General features: G+C 39.0%; 1 protein-coding gene across 1 annotated transcript in view; it reads right to left on the minus strand.

Moving 5' to 3' along the window:
* Positions 1 to 5,892, minus strand: part of LOC102839439 (aldehyde oxidase-like) — a 129,508-nt gene that overhangs the window by 21,506 nt on the left and 102,110 nt on the right. The window lies entirely within an intron of this gene.

Consider the following 5,892-nt stretch of genomic DNA (forward strand, 5'->3'; position numbering starts at 1 on the left):
GCCTCACTTTCCTGAAAGTTACGAATCAGGCTGCAACCACAAGTTCAGCAGTTCGAAACTACCAGCTAGAGAAAGATGAGGTTTTCTGCTCCTGTAAAGATTTACAGCCTCGGAAACCTTGTACAGGATCGCTATGAGTCAGAACCAACTCCACGGCACATAACAACACAACAAAAATGCTCACTGTAGCATTATTCACAATCCAAAAAAGATAGACAGCCAAGGCGCCCATCAGCACAGGGATGGTTGAACAAACTTTGGTTGAACAAACCATACAATGGAATGCTATGTAACACTAAAGAATAATGACGAATCTGCAAAACACTACACCACATGGAGGAACCTGAGGACATTATGCTCAATGAAATTAGTTGGGCACAAAGGGACAGATATTATATGAGACCACTACTGTAAAAGAAACATTCTATGATGGTTACCAAAGGTAGGAGGCAAGGGAGAAATATTCACTGGTCAGTGTGCTGCCATAAGGTCACCAGTTCAAACCTACCAACCGCTCCTCGGAAACCTTATACAGGGTCACTATGAGTCAGAACGGACTCTATGCACTTAACAACAGCAACAACAGAGTGTAGACATGTGCTTACTTGGGTGATGAGGAAAAGAAATTTCTTTATTTTTTACGTACTTGAAGGGAAACCATGTATATTAATTTTCTCATTAGGAGAAACCATTAGGAGCTTTGCAGTAAAAGAAAATAGAAGAGAAAACAAATTGGAACTGGGTAGTATTGATGGCTATGCAACATGAGGAGTGTGAGCGCTGTGACTCGATTGTACGCATACAAAGGATGGAATGAATGTTTTGTCGTAAAACGTGGCCACAATCTTAAAAAAAAAAAAAGAAAAGATCCTATAATCAACTCCATCCAACTCACAAACACTTACTCTCCCATTGTCTTTCCATGTGAGGTCAAACATTTACAATTGTGAGTTGCAGAAAAAAAATCTACTCAATAAGATAACTTTAAAAGCACTCCTAGAGATTTGAAATCCCTCACTTTATTTAGGTTTTGTGTCATTTGGGTACTGGATTCAAGTGCTTCAGTTCTCACTCACATCTGCTCTCTCTTTCTCTGTATCCTCCCCGCTCCATGAAAAAAATAATAACATAAGCATGAATTTGAAAACGGGTCAATACCTTTTGTTGATTGAACTAACAGTACTATAGGAGGAAAAAAAATTTTTTTCAGTTCTAGTTTTCATTTCTTTGCAAGTTCTAAAGTGGTGGTGGTGGTGGTTGTGTGCAGTTAAGTCAGTTCTGACTCCACCCTGTGTAGTGTTTCTAAGGCTATAAGCCTTTATGGAAGCAGAAAGCCTCATTCTTCTCCTGTGTGGACTCGGACTGGTGGACTTAAACTACTGACCTTGTGCCTAGCAGTCCATCTTGTAGCCCACTGATACTAGGGCTGTTTTGGTCTATAAAGTAAGCAGATACAATTTGCAATTTAAAGAGAATTTACTGTTCCGTTTAGCATAGTGAGAGCATAACGCTCTGGGGTTAAGCATATTTGAGATGATACAATAGTGGCTAGTGTGTTTGTGGTCTTGGCACTGTTCACTGACCACTGCTCGTGTGAGTCTGTATGGGTATTTGGCTCCAGTTATGTACATGAAGTGTACATTTTTTTTTGGTTATTATCACGCTCACCGTCAAGCCCACAAACCATAAAATGTGACATTCACTTTATCCCTATAGAGCCCTCTGCCAACTGAAATATCTTCACAGACATAATCAGTATAGGTTAGATCTTTCAGATCTGTACTTTGAAGCAGTTAGAGTATAAACAATCATATCAACTGTAATTTCAAGCTGTTCTTCAAAGACGTCTTGTACGTCTACTTCTATATGAAAAGGTATCATTTGATACTGTCATTTGATAAAACTGACATTATATCTAATCTGTCCTATTTTTTGGATCATATATTTGCAGTTGTTGTTGTTGTTGTTGTTGTTGTTGTTGTTGTTGTTAGGTGCCATCGAGTTGCTACTGACTTATAGTGACCCTATGCACAGCGGAACGAAACCCTACCCGATCCTGGGCATTGATTAGAAACATTATCTCTAATCTGTCCTAGTTTTTGGACCATATCTTTGCAGTAGTACATCATCCAAATTTCCCCTGTTATGTGCATTTCACCTTCCTAGGTAATTCTGAAATTAACCCTTACCATATTTGAGTAACTTTCTTTATTTTTGCTATCCCTAGTCAAAGTGTTTATTAGTTGTAAAAATTCTGACAATTTTTCTTCAAGATGATATATAACTTGTTTTTAAACTAACCTCAAGTGAAATGCATCTATACAGTTATTTCTTAGAGGGTGTTTTTCTTTTCTCTTTAGTACCTGTAGCACCACAGTATGTATCATTTTTATCTCTGCTATCATTGTTGTTAAGTGCCGTCAAGTCAGTTCTGACTCATACTGACCCTGTATAGGGTTCCCAAGGAGTGGCTGGTAGGTTTGAACAGCTGATTCTGAGATCAGCAGTCCAGTGCTTATCTTACAGCACCATAGCAGGATTTCTCTGCCATAATAAGTAAGGCTCATTAAAAACTATAATAACCTAAGAAGCCTAGGTTATCCATTGCTGTAGTATTGGTATCTTCAGTATGGTGTTACATAACCCAGTCATGTACCATCCTTACAACTGTTGCTATGTTTGAGCCCATTACTATTGTTACCATGGCAATCCATCTCATTGGGGGAATCTTCCTCTTTTTTGCTGACCTTCCACTTTACCAAGAAGGATGCACTTCTCCAGATACTCCCGACAACATGTCCAAAGTATGAGAGATGAAGTATGGTCATTCTGGCTTCTAAGGATCATTCTGGCTGTACTTCATTCAGCACAGATTTGTTCGTTCTTTTGGCAGTCCATAGTATTTTTAATATTCTTCTCCAACACCGTAACTCAAATGCATAAATTCATTTATGGTCTTATTTATTCATTGTCCAACTTTCACATGCATATGAGATTATTGAAATACCATGGTTTGAGTCAAGTGAAATGTATTCCTCAAGCTGATATCTTTGCTGTTGATTTTAAAGATATCTTGTGCACATTTGCTTAGTGCAATATGTCGTTTGATTTCTTGACTGTTGCTTCCATGAGTGTTGATGATTGATCTAAACAAAATGGAGTCTTTGACAACTTCAATCATTTTTCTATTTATCTTGATGTTGTTTATTGATCCAGTGGTTCAGCATAGTTTCAGAAATATAGATATCAACTTGGCTGCGAGTGCAGTGTAGAGAGCCTCAGAGATGATGCTTTTATAGCCATCATAGATACTGAGAACAGACATCTGCATTCAGTCCATCCTCCAGTGCATTTTCATTGGTTTTAAAACATGCTTCTAACCACTACCCCTTTCCACTTGGAAGTTCAATTGAAAGAGTGTTATTACACATAAAAAAAAAAAGGTGAATGACATGACACCAAATTCACTCAATCCAGATCAGTGCTTTTATATTATCGCTGAGATGATGGTGATGAAAGTAGAACTAACAGTAATTTTGTGTTTATAAATAAAACATTTGGTCAAGCTTAATGGTTTGGAATGTTCAATGACTTTGTAGGCAAGATAGTTATGTGTGGGATGGACAATGGTACCTAAATGGAAATATCTGCAATCTTGTCTACTTGTCAGAGAGAAAACTCTGAAGGATGGTAGCTGAGAATACCCCCTCTCCATTCACTGTATTGCCACAGACTTGGATGAAAAACACACTGAAGAATTAACTTTTGTAGCATTGCTGTTGAGCCCCCTGTGATTTATCTGATTCATGAAGAGCCAGCTGGACAAAATTGCTCATAGGAATTAGTTGATGCTGGTATTGAGCAGCCAACACATTGTTTCCAACATAGTTATCTAATGACTAGTATAATCTTCTTTCTAGAAATCCTCCTTTCTCTGTCTTCCCTCTGTAAGCACTCTGACTCCTCTTCTGCCAACTCCATCATTCATCCCATGGTACAAGTACTTTAGATAAGTAATGCATGTTATATTATCCTAAACATGACAACTGTCTTTTAACCATTTTTTGTATAGACAAATTACTTTTCATATACACATTTAAAAAACTGTATAGTATTTTCAGAACTATCTGAAGACTCTCAGAAGAATCTGAAAAACTGTGTGAGCTTGGGAAAAGAAAGAAACAGAGGCAAATACCGGCAGCAGGCAAGCAACCCCTGCGAAGTTTGGATGTTTCCTGATTATTGATGGTGAGGTGGATGTGACGGTAAGGTACTCAAGAGTCAGTTCATCAACCTCCCTTCTGATTCTGTGTTTACCAGGGAAACGACTGCTTATGATTTGCCTTCCTATGGAGTCTATGGGGAGAGAAAATGTGATGGTCATATCTGTCGGGTAGTCTGTTCCATTCACAGTCTTGGTTTTTGTTTTTTTTTCCCCAACTGAGGGAAGCAAAAAATAAAGGTGGGCTTCTGGTAATATTTTGGCTTTGCATCTAAGTTGAATTTCAAGGAAAATAAAATAAAAATATAACTACAGGCCAATAATTGAGGAGAGTAAACTAAGAAATCATCACAATACTGAGATTTCGTTAGAGGACTATGGACAGCACCAAGCAGGAAGGAATTCTATTACCGGTGGTATCTTAGGACTCCTAGAAGCTTCTTTTTCTTCTTTTTAAAGCTTAGAGAAAATAGCAACATGCAATGGAGTTTAAACAAATGTTGCACTGTAGGAAAATGGGTCTTGGAAACAAAGAGTAACTGTGTGACTAGATGTGGCGGTGGTGGGGGTGGGAACCCCTTCAAACCCTTTTTATGTCTTTTTGACTTGCCTCCAACATTCTTTGAGCACTTCCTTACTTTCTGGCACAATTAGATACACTAGAGTCATCTTTGACTTTCCCTGCCCCAGGCTCATTAGAATCATTCTAGCATAAAAACAAGTGATAATAAATAATCATTGTTGTTGTTGTTGTTAAGTGCTGCTAAGTCGACTCTGATTCTGAACAAGCAACCCTGTATAGAGAGTGGCTGGTGAGCCTGAACTGCCCACCTTGAGGGTTCAAAATGACTTTGCAGTCCAGTGCATTTATCCACAGCATCACAAGTAAATAATGATAGTAACAAATTATTACCCATTGATAATAAGAAACCTGATTACATGCTGTTGTTAAGTGCTGTTCAGTTGGTTTTGACTTACAGCAACCCTGTGTAGGGTAAAGGAGGGTGTAAAACTTTGCGGGAACAGAAAACCTCACCTTTTTCCTAAGAAGCAACTGTGGGCTTGAACCACCGACTTTGTGGTTTGCAGTCCAGTGCTTATCATATGAAGTTGCCATCCTCCATGCTGTTGTTGTTGTTAGGTGCCATCGAGTCGGTTCCGACTCATAGCAACCTTATGCACAGCAGAACGAAACACTGCCCGATCCTGGGCCAACCTCACTAATGTTACCACGATGCTGCCACTTGGCCAATCCATCTCGTTGGGGGTCTTCCTATTTTTCTCTGACCCTCTACCTTACCAAACATGTATTTTTCTTCAGCGACTGGTCCCTCCTGACAATATATCCGAAGTATGAGAAAGGAAGTTTAGCCATCTTGGCTTCCAAGGAGCACTCTGGCTGCACTTCTTCCAACACGGATCTGTTGGTTGTTTTGGCAGTCCATGGCACTTTCAGTATTCTCCTCCAACACCATAACTCCAAAGCATCTATTCTTCTACAGTCTTCCGTATTCACTGTCCAGCTTTCACATGCAAATGAGGTTATTGAAAATACCATGGCTTGGATCAGGTGCACCTTAGGCCTCAAGTTGACATCTTTGCTTTCAACACTTTAAAAAGGTCTTGTGTAGCTGACTTCCCTAATGTACTACATCATTTGATTTCTTGAC

This window comes from Chrysochloris asiatica, unplaced genomic scaffold, assembly GCF_000296735.1.
Source record: "Chrysochloris asiatica unplaced genomic scaffold, ChrAsi1.0 scaffold00045, whole genome shotgun sequence".
Lineage (NCBI taxonomy): Eukaryota > Metazoa > Chordata > Mammalia > Afrosoricida > Chrysochloridae > Chrysochloris > Chrysochloris asiatica.